Source organism: Pinus tabuliformis, chromosome 9 (assembly GCF_031772625.1).
Source record: "Pinus tabuliformis cultivar Carrire ecotype Pingquan chromosome 9, CPIR1, whole genome shotgun sequence".
In the NCBI taxonomy this organism is placed as follows: domain Eukaryota; kingdom Viridiplantae; phylum Streptophyta; class Pinopsida; order Pinales; family Pinaceae; genus Pinus; species Pinus tabuliformis.
Window position 1 is genome coordinate 985,778,955 of NC_142307.1, and position 18,751 is coordinate 985,797,705.

Genomic DNA, 18,751 nt, shown 5'->3' on the forward strand with positions numbered 1-18,751 from the left:
TCTAACTCCATTTCAGATGATTCAATCTGTTTAAGGCTTTTTCAACGCACTCTAATTGGTCTTGCGGCCAAGTGGTACATTGAGTTACCGCCAGCCACTTTTTATAACTTTAGTCAATTAGCTACTTCGCTTTTAACTCATTTTCAGTTGCCAGTCAGATATGACAATGGCACGGAATTATTAACTTCATTAAAACAATCAACGTCCACTTACATTTCAGATCACATTCATGAATGGAGACGTCGAAGGCGTTTAGTGAAGGTTTTTATTTTGGATCAGATCTTAGCTGAATGGTTTGTAAAATCGTTATTACCGAAGATCACTGAGGATGTAGCTAAGGCAGGAGTCGTTACTGAAGAGCAAGTAATTGCTCAAGCTTAGTACCTTGAATTAGTTTATACGCAGTCAAGTACGTTACACGAGAAAATCCCCGATCTTCCTAAACAAAATCAAATAACTACAGCTCCTTCAGGGTCTCATGCCGCTGATGGTATGATTGATATGGTTAATACCAAAAGTAAGAATAAATCTTCCAAGAATTCTTCTACTATCATAACTTTGTTAGATTCCCCGACAAGGATTCTTCCGTGGAAATTTCCGCCGATATTCATGTTGTAGAGTCATCTATAGCCAAATCAAAATCCGGCGGTAAAAAGAAAAGGAAGAAGAAAAATAAAACGGATAAAAATTCAAAAGAGAAACCAGAAAAAACATAGTCAACTGATGAGAAACGCAAACCTCGTTATCCTTGTCTCATTTTTGACGAAGAGAATTTTACAAGAGACTGCCCTCATCGTGCAGAGGTTGCAAAAATCGTCAAAGGTTCCCAAACGCCTGCTGTTTTGAAGGATCCTTTTCCTAGTCAAGAGAGTAAGATGATAGGTTCTTCCTCCAAATGCCTCTGAAGAACCCATTATGATGATGTCCCATGTTACATGCTTCCATTTAGTGTTTTAATTTCATGTTTTAAGTTTTCTTCATCAAACTAACTTAAGTAAACACACGTAAAATTCATGTTTTTACTTACTATTTTGGATTACAAACCTTAAGCACATTTTTATATTCTAAATGGGGAATTAGCACATCATTACCAATCTACTCCATTACAGATCACCATGGTTCCCTTTAGTTAGCTAAAATTAATTATGGTTGACTTTGGTTGACATTGTTGATTATGGTTAACCATATTGAGTATGTTTAACTAGGGTTTTAATATGATAATGTTGTATCCTAATGTTCATCTTGGTTAAATTATGTCAAATTGCTATGTTCCTCGATTGTTGTGTGACATCACAACATTCATAATGAGTTGTCACATTATGACATAAAGAAAGCATTATGTTCAATTGTGATGCTCCATAAGCCTCCATTGTGACATACATCTTCATTGGCTTATGTCAAATTGCTCCATTCCTAAATGGTTATGTAACATGGTGATATTCATTTAGGGTTATGTCACAAATTCCTTAAGGGTTATGTTCAATGCAATGTTCCACAATGATCATGATGCATTGTGATATTCATCTTGATCGATTCATATGGAATTGTTATGTTTCTCATTAGTATTGGTGCACACATAATAATTTTGGATTATGTTAAATTTGTGATGTTCATTAACGGTTATGTTTCATCTTGACATTCATCTTGGTGGACTTATGTCAAAATGCATATTTTTTAATGGTTAAGTGGCATTGTGGTGTTCATGAAAGGATATGTTGGATTGCAATGTTCCTCAATGGTTATCTACCATTGTAACATTTATCTTTGTTGACTTGGGCCAAATTTCTATGTTCCTCAATTATTATGTCGCAATCTAATGTTCCTTAAAGTGGGGCTAAATTTTCATCTTTCTTAAAAAAATTCACATCGTAATGTTTATCATGGTTGACTTACATTGACCATAATTGTCTATAGTTGGCCATGGTTCACTATGCTTGACCACATTGATTATGGTTAGTAATGGTTGATTATGATTGACCATGTTGATTATATTTAACCATGGTTTAGTATGGTAATGTCACATGATGTTTATCTTGGTTGAATTATGTCAAATTTCTATATTCCTCAATTATTTTGTTGCATTGCAATATCCATAAAGGGTTATGTTACGTTGTGATGTAACTCAGGGGTTATGTTGGATTGTCATGTTCCCTAATAATTATATTGAATTCCCACATTCTTGAATCGTTTTTTTGCACTATGATGTTTATCAATATTTATGGTGCATTGTGATGACCTTGAAGGATTATGTTGAATTGCAATGTTCATTAATGGTTATGTTGCATTGTGATGTTCTCAAAACATTAATTTGGATTCGAATGTTCATTAATGGTTATGTTGCAATTTGATGTTTATATTTGTTGATTTATGTTGAATTGCAATATTATTGAATAACTATGTGATATCATGACATTAATCAAAGGTTATGTTACATATTTCTTTATTGTATTTTCAAGGAAGTAAGAATAATCTAGTTTATTGAAAATAATTTTAAAATTTTCAGACCTCTTAAAATATTCATTTCTCTTAAATTGAATTTTATTTATATTATTATATGATATGATATAATTGCAACTTGTAAATATAAATTATAACTATTTAAATTTTAAGAAATAAAAAAAAAAAATCTTTAGTAAAAAATAAAAATAAAAAAATTACATACAATTAATAGTTTGAACAAAATGTATCAAATATAATTTAACATAAACCAACTATTCACCCTATATGGGGTGGGGAGGGGCATTGGGGAAGGGGAAGGGTTGGAGAGTGGGACACTTGTTGTCACCCCAAGTAAAGGAGGAGAGCAACGCAGTTACCACCCTCCCCCACAGGGCAACTACATTGTAAGAACTTTATTTCAGCTTTCATTCGAATTCAATTCAGGTGTAAATGCATCAATGTTATGGAAAGAAAATGGTATTTGTTTTGATTGTAGTTGGTTTATCAAGGTATGGTTAATGATGAATATGAGTACCATGAAGTTAACAAATGATTTACTATTGTTGCCATGCCTCTGATTTTCCATTCCTACAACTTGCTTTCTTTCAGTTGGGGAATGATTTCTTTTGGTTTCTCGATGTGATTTTGGATCTACATTCTATTAGGTCAACTTGCCTTTATAAGAAGGAACAAGTCCTCCTAGCATGGTTTCTCCATCCCCTTGGTTAGATAAATTTTATAGTGGTTCACTGGGTGCATACAATGTCTATTGGAACTTCCTTGGTTGCATGTCCACTCTTTGGGTGAATCTCCTCTTTTTTCTTGGATCTCACCTCATTAGCACTGGTGAGGTATAGTCTTTGTTCTCAAGAGTGGAAATCTACTTCAGATTCCTTTGTGACATGTCTACATTAGGCTTCTTGGGGCATCTTATTTCTCGGGTACTTCTTTTGGTTTTATATATTGAGTAGTCTAATTTTTGTTGTCATTGGTTTATTCCCTGGGCAATACCTGGATACAATAGCTGTCTCCCCTATCGAGTCATTTCCTTTAGCATTTCTTCCATGTTTTGTTGGTCCTGGATTTGGCATTTTTTTGTTTAGGGCGGGGGGTGGGGGGGGGGGGGGAGGACTTTCTTTGCCTCTAGCACTAATGTTCCTTTATATATTTTGTTCCAAAATGTTGTTGGTATTCCTTCCTAACCTTAGTCAAAGTTCTTTAAAACACTCTTCTCTCCTCTAGTTGGATTTTTCTCATGTTTTCCTATGCCCAAAAAAAGGCTCACTCCCATAGAGGAGCAGGTGACAAGTGAGATTTCAATGGAACTATAGCATGTAATAGAGAAAAATCCTCTACTAGGTTTTACCCTCAACGAAATCCCCAAAAATCCAAAAATAAATTCATGTTGTCAAGGAGGAAATCATTCATGACAGGGGACACCACTCTGATTCTACAGTCCTTTCTATAATCATTGATTGCGTCCATAACACAAGCAACACTAGAGGCAGACAAAACTAATATCTTCACATTATTAACCTTTACTCGCACACGAAATCTCCACTTGGAAAAGTATTTCTTGCCATGAATGACACTCAAGATGAGCTCCTCCTCATAGTGGAGGAACCACAATTTATCTTCCAGGACTTGGATGATTCCATGGCATGCATGGAGGTTGTTATTTTGCGAGGAAAGGGACCAGTTACCTCAAATAGTCTAGGGAACTCGGTGCCCAATGATGTCTCCACTTCATCATGACTTCCTACTTGAGTCAAGTTATGATATTAGTTATTACTTCTCTTTGTTATGATATTAGTTTTGTTTATTTGGATACTAGTTTTAGGTTAGTTACTTCCACTCTGTAGATGGTTGATAGTCCATGGTTCTGTAGGTCGATATGTTATTTTGTAGAATATGTTGATGCACATTTGACTTTGTGGACCAAAGCTCTACAATTTTACCTATGGTTTAGCTTCTAATGTGGTAGGCTTAGGTAGGCTATGGAACGATACAATATGTACTCGATTTTGTGATCAATAGAAGGATTTAACTTATTTAAAAAAAAAAAGAACCCAAAACCATTCATCATAAATCTCTAGTAACATCCTTATTCAAATATTATTTACCTCGATAAGCGTGTTTGTTTTGGAATAAGGAAAGAGCTAACCAGCCATATATTGGGTATTTAATGCTGAAATAGGAGCACGCAAGTTAACGTGATAACACGGGAGCGGGCAATTTCGACATTAAATAACATTTGCCCGCTCCCGTGTTATCGGGCTAACTTGCGTGCTCCTATTTCGGCATTAAATACCCAATATATGGCTGGTTAGCTCTTTCCTTGGAATAAGGCTTTGAGAATTTTAATTTAAATATAAACAATTATTAGGTAGATTGTAGGAATTTATACTCCATGGAATATTCTAAAATATTCTTACAGATTAAAGGTTAAGATTTATCTTAAAAGTAGTTATGTTCTTTCTGCCATTTTAGTTAAATTGATTAATTAAAAAGAAAATGTCATATAAACATAAGCTATGGTTTTTTGGGCATGTGGTATTAGTAAACCATGATATTGTAACCAAACTTATTTACAAGTTAGGAATCTCCAATGTAAAGTAGGTATGAATCTCCATGATTAAGAATCTTGTTACATAATGTTTTAAATGTATATACGTTTAACTCATATATAAATAATAATAATAAAATTTTAATTTAATTAATTTTTATTAAAAAAATAATTAATTAATTAGATAATATAAAATGTCAGACTAGGAGGTAACTCCTCAAGTCAAATCATATTATTCATTCAGGCTGTTCATTATTATATACAAGAGGGAGAGACTATTCAGTTCATCTCCCGATGACTCTTCATCTTCTCTACTATTTATTTACACTAATTACAGTTGTTCACCCAATCCCTATGAATAGGTGTCAACATTCCCCCCCTTAATTTGAAGGCATGTTGGTGAGTCCAAGCATTGTTCTGAATCTTTCAAGATTTTCTCTTCCAAGCACTTTGGTGAAGATGTCTACAATTTGCTCATTAGTGGAACAATGGCGGAGATGGATTGTTTTGGCCTCAACCTGATGTCAAATCAGATGATATTTAGTATTGATGTGCTTTGTTCGATCATAGAACTCTGGGTTCTTGGCAAACTTTATTGCTGAGGTATTATCAATCATGAGTGGAGTCGATTGTACTTGTTTTACCTGCAAATCTTCAAGAATTTTCCTGAGCCACACAATTTCTTTTGTTGCCTCAGCTGCTGCCACATATTCTGCCTCTGTTGTGGAATCTACTGGAACTGATTGTTTGTGTGATCTCCAGGAGACAGCTCCTGATCTAAGACTCATAGCATAACCTAAAGTAGATACCCCAGTTTCTTTGTCTCCATTGAAGTCTGAATCAGAGTATCCAATCAAGTTGAAGTCACCCACCTATGTATACTTGATTCCAAAGTCTTAAGTTCCCTTCAAGTACTTTAGAACTCTTTTTGTAGCAGACCAATGTCCCTCACAAGGCTTTTACATAAACCTGGAGAGGATTCCAACAACAAACGAAATGTCTAGTCTGGTAGTAGTTAGGTAGTTGAGACTTCCTACAAGCTGTCTATACTTTGTTGCATCCTCAAATTCTTTTCCTTCAATGGACGTGAGCTTTAAGTTTTGTTCCATTGGAGTAGTTAAAGGATTTCATTCTGTCATGCCAAACCTGTTCAATAGATCTCCAATGTACTTCTTTTGAGAAAGGAATATGGACTTCGAATGTTGAGTTACTTCAATACCAAGATAGTAATGAACATAGCCCAAATCAGTCATTTCAAAACCTTTCCTCAATTCCTTCTTTATGGGTGCAATGTAGCTCTCATTGTTCCCTGTCATCAAAAGATCATCTACATATACAACAAGATATACAACTGTTTTTCCAACCTTCTTGACAAACAAAGTTAAATCATCAAGATCATAATGTTTGAAATTGAGTTTCAGAAGATGCTCAGTTAGTTTTTCATACCAGGCTCGCGGTGCTTGTTTGAGGCCATACAAGGATTTCACAAGTTTGAATACTTTATGTTCATGTCCTTTTGCAAAAAATCCTTCCGGCTGGGACATAAAAACATTCTCTTTTAGATCTCCATTCAAGAAAGCAATTTTTACATCCATTTGATGGACTTTCCAACCATTCTGAGCTGCTAGGGCAAATAGTGTCCAGATGGTAGCCCATTTTGCTGTGGGGGAAAAAGTCTCCTCATAATCGACCCCTTCCTTCTGTGAAAAACCTTTTTCCAGAAGCCTGGATTTGTGCTTTTCAAGTGAGCTATTAACTTTATACTTGTTCTTGTAGACCCACTTGCAGCCAATTGGTTTGGTTCCCAATGGAGGATCGACCAGCTTCCAAGTGCCATTCTTTATCAGCACATCATACTCCTTTTGCATCGCTTATTTCCATTCATCATGAGAAGCAACTTCTTTGAAGGAAGTTGGTTTGAAATCTGTAGACAAATTCAATTCACAATCATAAAAAACATCCATATCAGCAAGTGAATTAGAGTCATCTACATCACCTCCATTTTGCCGGTTTGAATTTCTAGTTCCTGTCTTTCCAACCTCATCAAGATGAACACTTTCAAGTGTATTTGTGAGCCACTTTGGGGGACCTTTCTCAGATGGTCCAAGCTACTCCATTGATTGAGTTGGGACTGAATCAAGATTGAGTCTCCCAATTCTGTCAATCACATCACTCAAATTATCATCCATTGTTGGAGTTTCATGTGGGGGAGAGAGTGCTTCAAAAGAAGATTCCATAGGTTGATCTAGTATAGGAATCCCCCCTTCGAGATGTGGAATCTGATTATCAAATTTTTGAAATGATTTTGCATTTGCGATCTATCCAAGCAATCAAGTTGCCGCTCAACAACATTGTCAATTTTGGATGATTCAAGAAAGATCACATCTCTAGATACAAAAAACTTTTTAATGACTTCATCATAGAGACATTATGCTTTGGAGGTGTTTGAATACCCCAGGAAGATACACTTACGACTTCTTGCACCAAGTTTGTTTCTATGTACCTTTGGTATCAAGGCATAACATGTGGAACCAAAGACCCTAATATGCTTTACCGAAGGAATGTGCCCATACCACATTTCATAAGGAGTCTTGTTTCTAATAGTGTTAGATGGACATCTATTCTTTACATATAGAACACATAGCTACATCAGCCCAAAACATCAATTTTACATTTTTGAAAAATATCATGGAGCGTACCATATTTAAGATTGTCATATTCATTCTTTAAGCTACTCTGTTCTGTTGGGGATTTGAGTAAGTGGAATAAAGTGCCTTGAGAAAAGCTATCAAAGGAATATCCAGTTCAACATTAGTGACCTTGATATCATGCATTATAGATTTTACTTCTGATGCAAGAGCAAGAGGATCATTATTTTTTAATTCAAGGGTGCAGAGTTTAATCATGAGTTGAACAACTTAAAGTGCAGAGTGTGATTCATAGAGTTCCTTCAATTTTGGTAAGGCTTAAAAAGCATTTGAAAATGGCGAAATATGTCAACTCACCTCTTCATTTACTGATGCTACAATCAATGCATAGGCCTTGCTATTCTTATTTTCCCAAATGGAAAACTCCTTGTCTAAGGTAGGCTGTTTTGGCTCTTTATCTACGTCTCCAACACACACTCCTTTCCACAACTCATTGAAAATGAGGGTGTGTTTTAACTTCCAGGACCACTCAGGATAGTTCTCCTTGCGAGTGAGAACTACTCCCACAATAGATATGATTGAATGCATTGTAAAATCTATGTACTGTGGAAAAAAAATTGCTCTTCTACTGGTAAAACAATTTGCACTTGCTGTGTAAAAGAAAAAAAATTGCACTATAGTAAAATATAGTTATGATATGTATATATCAGAGGTATATTTGGTTATATTCAACAACACATAAACTGAAGTAGATTTACCAGATAGTGATGGGGAGTAATGGGATAATAGTATTAATGCGATATTAATGGGCCAATGTAATGGGAGAGCAGTAAGGCAATGATATATGGTATGCGGGTTGTGGAATTGTATTAAAACAAATATATTAACAAAACCACATATATTAACGCATATATCACCATTAAAAAAAATGGGAGCAGATTCAAACCATGGAAGCGTATCACCAAACCATGGCAGCATATCACCAAACAACGGTATGGCCTGCGGGGAATGTATTAAAAAGCAACGTAAACTGATGTGGAGAGGCGTGATGTCGCAGGGAAACAATGGTATGATACCGGTGGTATGCAGTGGGAGGTATGACACCAGCGATATACATTTAATTCAATGGTAAAAAAACAAAGTGTGGTATGCAGCGTATCCAAGGTCAATATGTGCAGTGGGCAGAGCAGTGTTATATATGACAGAAGGAGGTGAATACATGTATATGCAAAAAACACATGTATATATATGACATCGGAATATATGGTATGGGCAACGGTGGAATATTAAAACGCATATGACAGTGGATATGGTATGGAGGTGTTTCAACATAGCATTTCAGTACATCCATTCACGCAACATGGAGGAGGCTCACCGCACTATATCATTTCCAGGCAACACAGACTCGATCCTCTAGCAAGGTTATCTGAGTGGGCCGCGAGGTTTAGAAGGCCTATGGACCTGGTAGGCTTGATGGTTGTGGAGGGTGCCAGAATCAACAGAATAATAGTGAGTCGCAGGTGATATGAGAGAGATGTCAGTCTGCAAAGGATTCAGAACATAGGCAGAATAGGTAGAGTAGGCAGAATAGGAGTTACAAATTAAAGAGGGAAGCCAAAAATGGCGTTGGCTCTGATACCATGTCAGACCAGGAGGTAACTCCTCAAATCAAATCATATTATTTATCCAGGCTGTTTATTATTATATACAAGAGGGAGAGACTATTCAGTTCATCTCCCGATAACTATTCATCTTCTCTATTATTTATTTACACTAATTACAATTGTTCACTCAATCCCTATGATTAGCTGTCAACATAAAATGTGCCATAAAATAATTGTTTTAATATTTTTCAATGGTTTTAATATTTTTCAATGTTCATCAACCATTTAACTTACACACGATAATATCATTTAAAAACATAAATATAAAATACCATATTATTCATAACAAAATTAATTAAAAAACACCTTCACAATCATTCCTAATTAAATCCTATTTTAAATTTATTAAAAAAAAACAAATAAAAAACTAATCAACACTAAAGATCAACAGATTTACTAAATTGCAACGATGTCTTGCATTTACTTCGTTTTGAAAATGATAATTAGTAAATTTATATCGCTGAAGGCTTGCATTCTACTTCGTTTTGAAAAAGATAATTTGTAAATTTATATCCCTGAAGAGTCCCTGCTTTGCATGGAATATAACGATTGATTCGTGTTAAAATTGCTTTGGCTTTATATTTAAAAAAATAACTTTTTTATACTATTGATTGATAGATTAAATTTAGAGGTGGGTATTTGCCAGCTCCCCCTATTTTGCTTTTTTTCCTCAACATTTTCATTTCACCAACCTTATTTGTTATGTTATGGATTGAGAAGACTATGGTGGAGAGATCAGTTGAAAGAAAGATAAAGGTAATCTCCCAAAGCTTTTGAGTATATGATAACATAGATCCTCCTGTGTGTTTCTTTATGTTTTAAAATTTATTATTATATATTGTTTATTCAATCAAATGGCTTAGGTTTTAGGTAGCTCGTAAACAGGTTGGGCAGACTTTGTTGAATGCAGAAGTACTAGATCTCATCAAATTTGTAAGATTGGTCTGTATTTGCTTCCTTTCACCTTAACTAAAATAAACAGTTTCCGCTGTCATGTCTTTGATTATCTGATTTTCTTGAAAACATGAACACAAGAGAACACTACAAGACTCTAGGTGAAAAACATGCCCACACGACCTTGAGCTCTTTTATTACAAGTTTGGCATCCTAACAAATATTCCATTCATATGAATTTTTGAGCCTTGTTGATCTAGCATGGAATGAGGGCCCATCTCAATCACTTTCAGGAGTTATATAGATTGCCTTATTAGGACTTATAATGTTTCTTAGATAGAGATCATGACCTGGACTTGTAATGTTTCTTGGATAGAGATCATGACCTGAATCCTCTGGTCTTTTAATAGTTCAGTAATTTGATGGTATGGAAGTGTATCAAATTTTACTTTATTTTGAATTGTACATGCTTTCTATGTTTATGTTATATGATAAAATGTTAAATTCTTTTACCACAAGCATTAGCATAGGCCAAATAGACACCATGGATTTTGCACAGCTTTGGGTATGGTTGCATAAATGCAAATGAATTATAATATTAGAGTAGTCTAATGAAGTCACAATTTTGTTTTGAAAATAGTGGAATTCTAGCATGATTTTTACAAAAAAAAATTAGGGAAATTTGGGTTACAGCTATCAAATCTCAGACTTTTGGGTGACAGAAGAATTTTTTATGGAGTTGTCTTTAAATAAACTTTTTGGAAGCTTTTGGGTTTTTATGGTCAAAATAAATTCGGCAGCAATTTATTGAAATCGCAAGTTTGATAGCTAATTTCTGCATAATGAAAGCGTCCCATGGTTTTTTCAGGGTGTTGAATCCAAATATGTAGTTACAAAACCATTTTAAATAATACAAATCAAGATTTAATCTCAATTTTTTTCGGCCGGATTCCATCACCGGAATCTCCAAAAAATCACACTAAAAACAATTCCATTTTTTATGGTGGTGAATCCATTTCCCAAAAAAAATCAAATTCATATGATCAGATTTTTTTGGAAAAAAAATCATCACTGGACAACCCAAATAACATTGGCCTCTCTGAAGTTACTAATCCAGAAATTGATAACGATAAATGCGTGAAGTCAGCAACTAATTAAATGGTGACAGAAGATCATTTATTTCTGTGGAGTTAATAAATGCTTTGATAACTTCCCAGACGCAATTTCATCTCAATAATTGTATCGTTGTACTAACGAATGGTTACCATGTTCATTGTACTGACGAATGGTTACCATGTGTTTTTCTAGAGGATCTGTAATCTTAGAATCTGAGCACAGTCATGGGATTCGTACTAAACAAAAATAATTTTGCAAATTAACCATATCCCTTGTACTTGTGGTTGTCAAAGAACCCCATACCACACAAAATAAATCACATGTTTGTCTCCACATAAAATACACGTTAAGATTCGAACCGGTAAACATTGGTTTTTGGTATTTTTTCCACGTCTGGATAATTTCCGGTTAATATTCGTTTCACTGATAAATATATGATTGTAGCTTTTGTTAAATCCACTCATAAATATTGATATTTTTAACAAAAGAAGAAAAGAATAAATAATGCAAAATTAAACATAAAATTGAATTCATAAATAGACACATAAGATATATCTAGTAAATTTGGGAAAGTGTGTCAACGAAATTTCCATGGATAAACAATTGGACCTACACATTTGGTTATGATACCACTTGTTACGTTACCACATAAACAATTATAATAATCAAACAACAATACACAAACCATATACACCATGATTTACCCTGGTAAATCCCATTTGGTGTAGATTTATTATTGTCTTTGGCTAAAAGGCATCCAAGTGGGACAACATTCTAACTACTGTCTCCTAACTGCTGCACAACATTCTAACTATGGTCTCCTCACTGTTAGGGTGTGAGCGTTTACCCCTCTACTCCGCTCAATACAATGGAGAATACATAAGCCTTATTACATGTATTACCATAGGCTCAATACCATGAATGCCAATACCAAGTACCCAAAACCATCATAAGTCGCCAATATCAAAGGCCCAAAACCACAATTGTGAACACAATCTCAATTCCACCACTAATTCAAATTTATCTAAGTATAAAAATCTAGTTACAATTACTTATAACTTAGTAAATTCCGGTCAATATATTACTCACAAAGATACCATTATTCTTGTTAGATCATATTTTACTAATATATTTAATATCTAATCTAGTGATATACATTTATTTTAGCAAAAAATTGTGTTTGACCATATCAAAAACTGAATACCCTAAATTTAAAATCTAGTTAGTTATAATTATGAATAGCATGAAACTCGGCAAAACCGCAATTTACCAATCAGAAATTTTGCTAATCCAAGCTTTGCCATTTTCATATTTTTTTTGCACGGTGATTCCTAAATTGAATTAATAGTTAAAGTCTGGAAAAATACTTCATAAGATATTAAATGAAGCACAATGGCAGTGGCAATAATTTCGATGGTGGTAAGACAGATTGACGTCGCTGCCATTTCATATTATATCGAGAATATATATACTTTGTATTGAGAATCTTTTACAAGGAAGTATATGTTGTTAATTATTAATTATATAGACTGTTCCTCCATTTAATAACAACGATCTTTACTCCTTCCTCCATAAATCTGGATGATGATCCATTTACACCACCATAAAGATTGAGCAATTTATGAAGTAAGGCCTTTGTTAAAAGTATCTAGATTGCTTATAATTTCTAGTTCAGAACGTTTTCTAAATTTGATTTGTAATTTTGACTATAGGTAAAGTTGATTCATTTCATGAGTCATTAAAAGGATCAATTTCTATATTTTGGTGGTGAATCCTTTGAACAAGTTATTGGAGAAAAACTTTGGATTCACAAGTTATTGGAGAAAAATTTTGAAAAAAATGTAATGTAATTTGAATATACAATAAGCAATTGTTAAAGTTGTAATTGTAAAATAAGCAATTGCTAAAGTTAAAATTGTAAAATTAGGAGCATCCTACTTTATCTTCAACAAAGCTAGCATAAATTGCAGCCTTGAATTATAATGTTTAAGTTTAAAACTATAATTTTGAATATAAATGTTTAAATTTAATTAATAAATGTTTAAGTATTTTTTATTATTGTTTTAGTTAATTTTGTATGATATTTTGGAAATATTTTTTTTTAATTATAAATTTAAATTGTATAATCTGTAAAAATCTAAAATATTATAAAAAAATTTAAAATATTAAATTCATTTATATATTCAAAATCACAGTTTAAATAATAAAAAATTATAACATTATCAAACATTATATATAAACTTTAACAAAAATAACAAAATATCTAAATTTTACTTAAAAATTAAATTGCACCATCAAATTATTAATTAAATTTTAGTTCAATAATTAATTTGCACAATAAATTTTTCATTATAACTTAATGTTGAAAATTTTCTTTTAAAAAATTATATATATATATATATATAGAACCAAATTTGTTATATTAAATATTTTTGAAATATTATAATGATAATATTTTTCACCCTACTAAAATATTTAATGTGATATTAAAATGTTATATAATATTTTTATAATAATGAATATTTAAAATTGATAAAATATTTAATGTGGTATTAAAATGTTATATGATATTTTTATAATAATGAATATTTAAAATTGATAAAATAAAATATTATAATTTTTACATAGTAAATTAAATCATAATTCCTCTTTGCTTTCCATGTTGTTGTCGTGATTCATGTAAAGAATGGATTGCGATTAATTAATATATAGACAAATCAGTGGTATTATATTATTATTTTTTAATTTATTATTTAATTTTGTTTTTATATATATATATATATATATATATATATTAAGTTTAAATGGTTTAGAATTTAATAGGAATTTATTAGAATCACAAGTTTGAGTTGTAAGTTTAGATTTATTAGAATCACAAGTTTGAGCTGCAAGTTCTCTACAACCCAAGGGTATCACGCCTCTACACTGATGGTAATCTTCCAACCGTACTATAGTGAGGTGCGACACCACCAAACACTTTCTCTTCACCAATACTTATGTTCATGGACTACGTCTAACATTCCATATTTAGTTTATTTTTTCATTACCAAGTATTATCTTTGTCCTTTATACAAATGAAAACCCACACATGTTCATCATCAACAGCAATTAACACATATACAGTTGCACAATAGTATAAAGGGAGAGGCAACTCCCTACAATATGAGTCTGCCCGATATCAATATACATAATTTTCCACTTTTACAAAGTATAAGCTAAATCTTGGGAAACCCCAAATTTACACTTAGCCAAATTTCCAACTTTCGGCAAACTCGGTTGCCCAACTTGTCGGTGCCTCTGCACGGTCGCCGCACGACTCACCAACCCTTCGTTCACCTCGTCGCACGTCTTCACCCAACTCGCTCTCCGTTTGGTCAGCAAACGCCCAATCCGTGTTTACACACACACACAGTCCCATTTGTCCGACTCTCGGCAAATGCCCAAATCGTGTGGAGCTGCACGTAATACCGCCTGCCCGACTCTTTGTTCTCGACCTCCCGTTCCAACCTTCGTTTCGGTGTGCACGATGCGCCCTCGCCCGGCCGTCCGTCCGCACGTGCACCCGTGCCTTCGCACGACTCACCCACGTTGCCTTCACATGACTCACCTAAGTCTGCCCGAATGCCTTCACCCAAACTCGTTCAACCAGAAACTTCACTCGGGTCGCCCGACGACCTCACCCGGCTCGACCAAACGACTTCACCCGAGTCGCCCGACGACCTCACCCGGTTCACCCAAATGACTTCACCCGAGTCACCCGACGACCTCACCCGAGTTCGCCCGGACAACCTCGCCCGAGTTTTCTGCCTGACAACCTCGCCCGAGTTCTGCCTGAACGACTTCGCCCGAGTTCTCTGCACGAGTTTCTTACACGATTTTTTTCACCCGACTTTCCTGCATGAGTTTCTCATTCGAGTTCTGCCCATCGTGCGAGCTCATCCACACACCGCAGAACTCCTCTAATCGAACTCATGTTGATTGAATGATGATCTTCGTCCAACGATCCGCCCGCCTATACATACGGTTGGCTGGCAGGTCGTGCCACCCGACGAACCTTCGTTTCATCCGCCCAGCTGACTTGTTTACTTGTGATGTCTTGCCCAAGAGGTGGGTCGGCCCGCCCAACTCGTGGGACCGCCCCCTCAATGCTCGCCCATCTCATATATAAACTCGTCCAAGGCTTCCACTTCACATTTCGCACAAGCTCCTCGCTCGTCCTTCGCACGGTGAAGGTGACCCAGATCGCAGGTCCTTACATCCTCCCCCCCCTGAAGTCATTGTCGTCCTCAACAATATCTCATCCCGACAACCATCTGTCACCGAAATATCCATACCAAGGCATATACTCCACTGGTATGTCATACATCGGAAAATCATCTCAATCCATGATCATCAACCACCTCATCACAATCTCCACATGTTGTTCTCCATCGTGGAAGATTGGTCCCTCCATCTCAGGCTACATGCTTCCTACAACATATCGTGTCGACCTCATCAAGTATCGTCATTGTGTGAACTGCTGGCATGATACTCCAACATAATGCTAACACATCTCTGTACATGCTATAGCCCCCATGTTTGAACTAGTCGGGTGATCAGTCCACCTGTCACGCTCAAACCATGAGAATGCACATCCTCATGCCACCATCAATGGTTTCTCTGAACATCCCGTCAAATCCTCAACTGGATCAAGAATCCATCTCCATATAAGTGTAAGCCATGCTCAGGTCCATGAAGTAGTTTCCATCTCATCTGCAACATGTTGTCCATGATGTTTGGTGTCAATGTGCTGCATGAAATCAGCCACATCTCTCCCACATCATCATCCATATGCAAAACATCCATCTCCTCAAAGTGAAGAGATCATCTCATCAAACCCGACTCTCGATGTGCCACATCCAGGTTCATGAAGTAACCTCCATCATCTCTGTTATGTGCCATCCCTCAAGCCTGCCATAGAAACAAGTATACACTTGTCTCATCTCCCATGTGTTGCCCATGATCATAGATCAATCAACTCCCATGTGTCAAAAGTGGTTAAGTCTCGGCTCAACCCATGCCCAAGTGTTGCCATAAAGGCATCATCATCGTCGTAACTCCATCACTCCAAAGTGTCTCATATCGATCCTCCTCATCAAGTCACTCTTCCAAGCCACACCCATACATGTACTCGAAAGTATGCACCCCATCCTGCATCAAAGTCTCTGACCTCAGCTCCTCAATGCATCGGATCCTCCAAGTCCACTATACATGCAGTCTCCCTAAAAGTCACAACAAACTCATGTCATCATGAGCTCCATGAGTCATCCCAACCAACACTCTAGCAAGCATACAAGTCTCAGCCCAAAGGTCTTTGCAAGATGCCTCAGCTCTCCATGTAGTAGGAATGCTCCATAGTCTGCTCACAACTCCATCCAAGTCCATGACCTTGTTGTACAAGAGTGCACAACATCTCCATCGGCTCATAAATAATAAGTCTCCATGTCACACGAGCAAATCCACCTGCACAACATCCCTACCTTGGCACTCCTCATTTGATGCCCATAAGTGACACCTCTACAATTGCTCCAGCATAATGTCCCTGCATATAACTGCCATGCTCCATGTCTCCAACCTGATGTCTATGACTAAGTTTCCCATGTGTTCCAACTAAGTAGACCCATCACAACAATCGGTCATCCCCATCCAAGCCTGTATATTCGGTCTAGTGAACTCGATCACCCAACCATATCATCATCACATGAGTCTCTCCATCATAGCTCCCCCACTAAAGATTCCACCAAGACTTCCTCTTGGTCTCGGCCATGAGAAGTCCACCCAAGCATCATCATACTCAAGTGTGTTCCCTTTGTTCATGAGTCATGCCGGGTAGTTAGCCAAATCTCCATGTGGCTAAAGAATGACCCAATCCTCCGCAATGATCATCATGTTCCTCCCTTGTCACAGACCTTTGTGCCTTCTATCGTAAGGTCACAAACAACCCCAACAAGTCCTGCAACAATCAACAATCGTTGTTGCTCCATACAAGGTCTCATCGTAGACATCCATGGTAAGATGCTCCCTTGCATTGACAAACTAACTTTGCCCTTCCCTGCATACTGTCCATCTACTAAATGCTCAAATGAAACACAAGTATCAATAGTACTTACATCATCATGAGGCTCCTCCATGTGAGTATCCTCATATGTCCGTGTCTGCAAACCGCACGATCCTGGCCCAACTTGATCAATCTCAAGTTCATCCTCCATCGTTTTCACATTTGCAACATCCCCGTATTGGTCCTTGAGTTCTTCAAGTTCTTTTTTGATCTTCAAACAACCCTCCTGAATCATCATGTTCTCGGCCTTCATCGAAGCCGATTCAAAACTCCATCTGCTCGTCAGTTCCAATACCTTGTATCGGAAAGCTTCACCTGCATTATGGCTAGATTCACCTGCCATAGGTTCTTCCACCATCTCGGCCATCCACTTTCCTGCAATCTGAATCACTTTTTCAGATTTCTTCACCATTCACTAGTTTCTCGGCAAAGCTGAACCAACTCTTGATTCCACCTATTGGTGAGATCTGCTTCCTTCACTTGCACTCCACCTGAATCAGCTCTGATACCACCTGTCATGAAGTGACAATGGGATCAGCTCCTTTCGCTAATCCCCTTTGCACTTCACTAGCTTTGATACCACTTGTCATGCCCCTACAATGGCGATAATCTTCCAACCGCACTATAGCGAGGTGCGACACCACCGAACACTTTCTTTTCACCAATACTTATGTTCATGGACTATGCCTAACATTCCATACTTAGCTTATTTTTCGTTACCAAGTATCATCTTTGTCCTTTATACAAATGAAAACCCACACATATTCATCATCAACAGCAATTAACACATATACAATTGCACAACAGTATAAAGGGAGGGGAAACTCCCTGCAATATGAGTCTGCCCGATATCAATATATATAATTTTCGACTTTTACAAAGTATAAGCTAAATCTTGGGAAACCCAAAATTTACACTTAGCCAAATTTCCAACTTTCGGCAAACTCGGTTGCCCAGCTTATCATCGCCTCTGCACAGTCGCCGCACGACTCACCAACCCTTCGTTCACCTCGTCGCACGTCTTCACCCGACTTGCTCTCCATTTGGTCAGCCAACGTCCAAAACTTGTTTACCCACCCACACACAGTCCTGCTTGCCCAACTCTCGGCAAACGCCCAAATCGTGTGGAGCTGCACATAGTACCGCCTACCCGACTCTTCGTTCATGACCTCCGGTTCCAACCTTCGTTTCAGCGTGCATGATGCGCCCTCACCCCGCTGCCCGTCTACACGTTCACCCATGCCTTCACTCGACTCATCCCAGTCACTTTCGCACGACTCACCCGAGTCTGCCCGAATACCTTCACCCGAACTCATTCAACCAGACA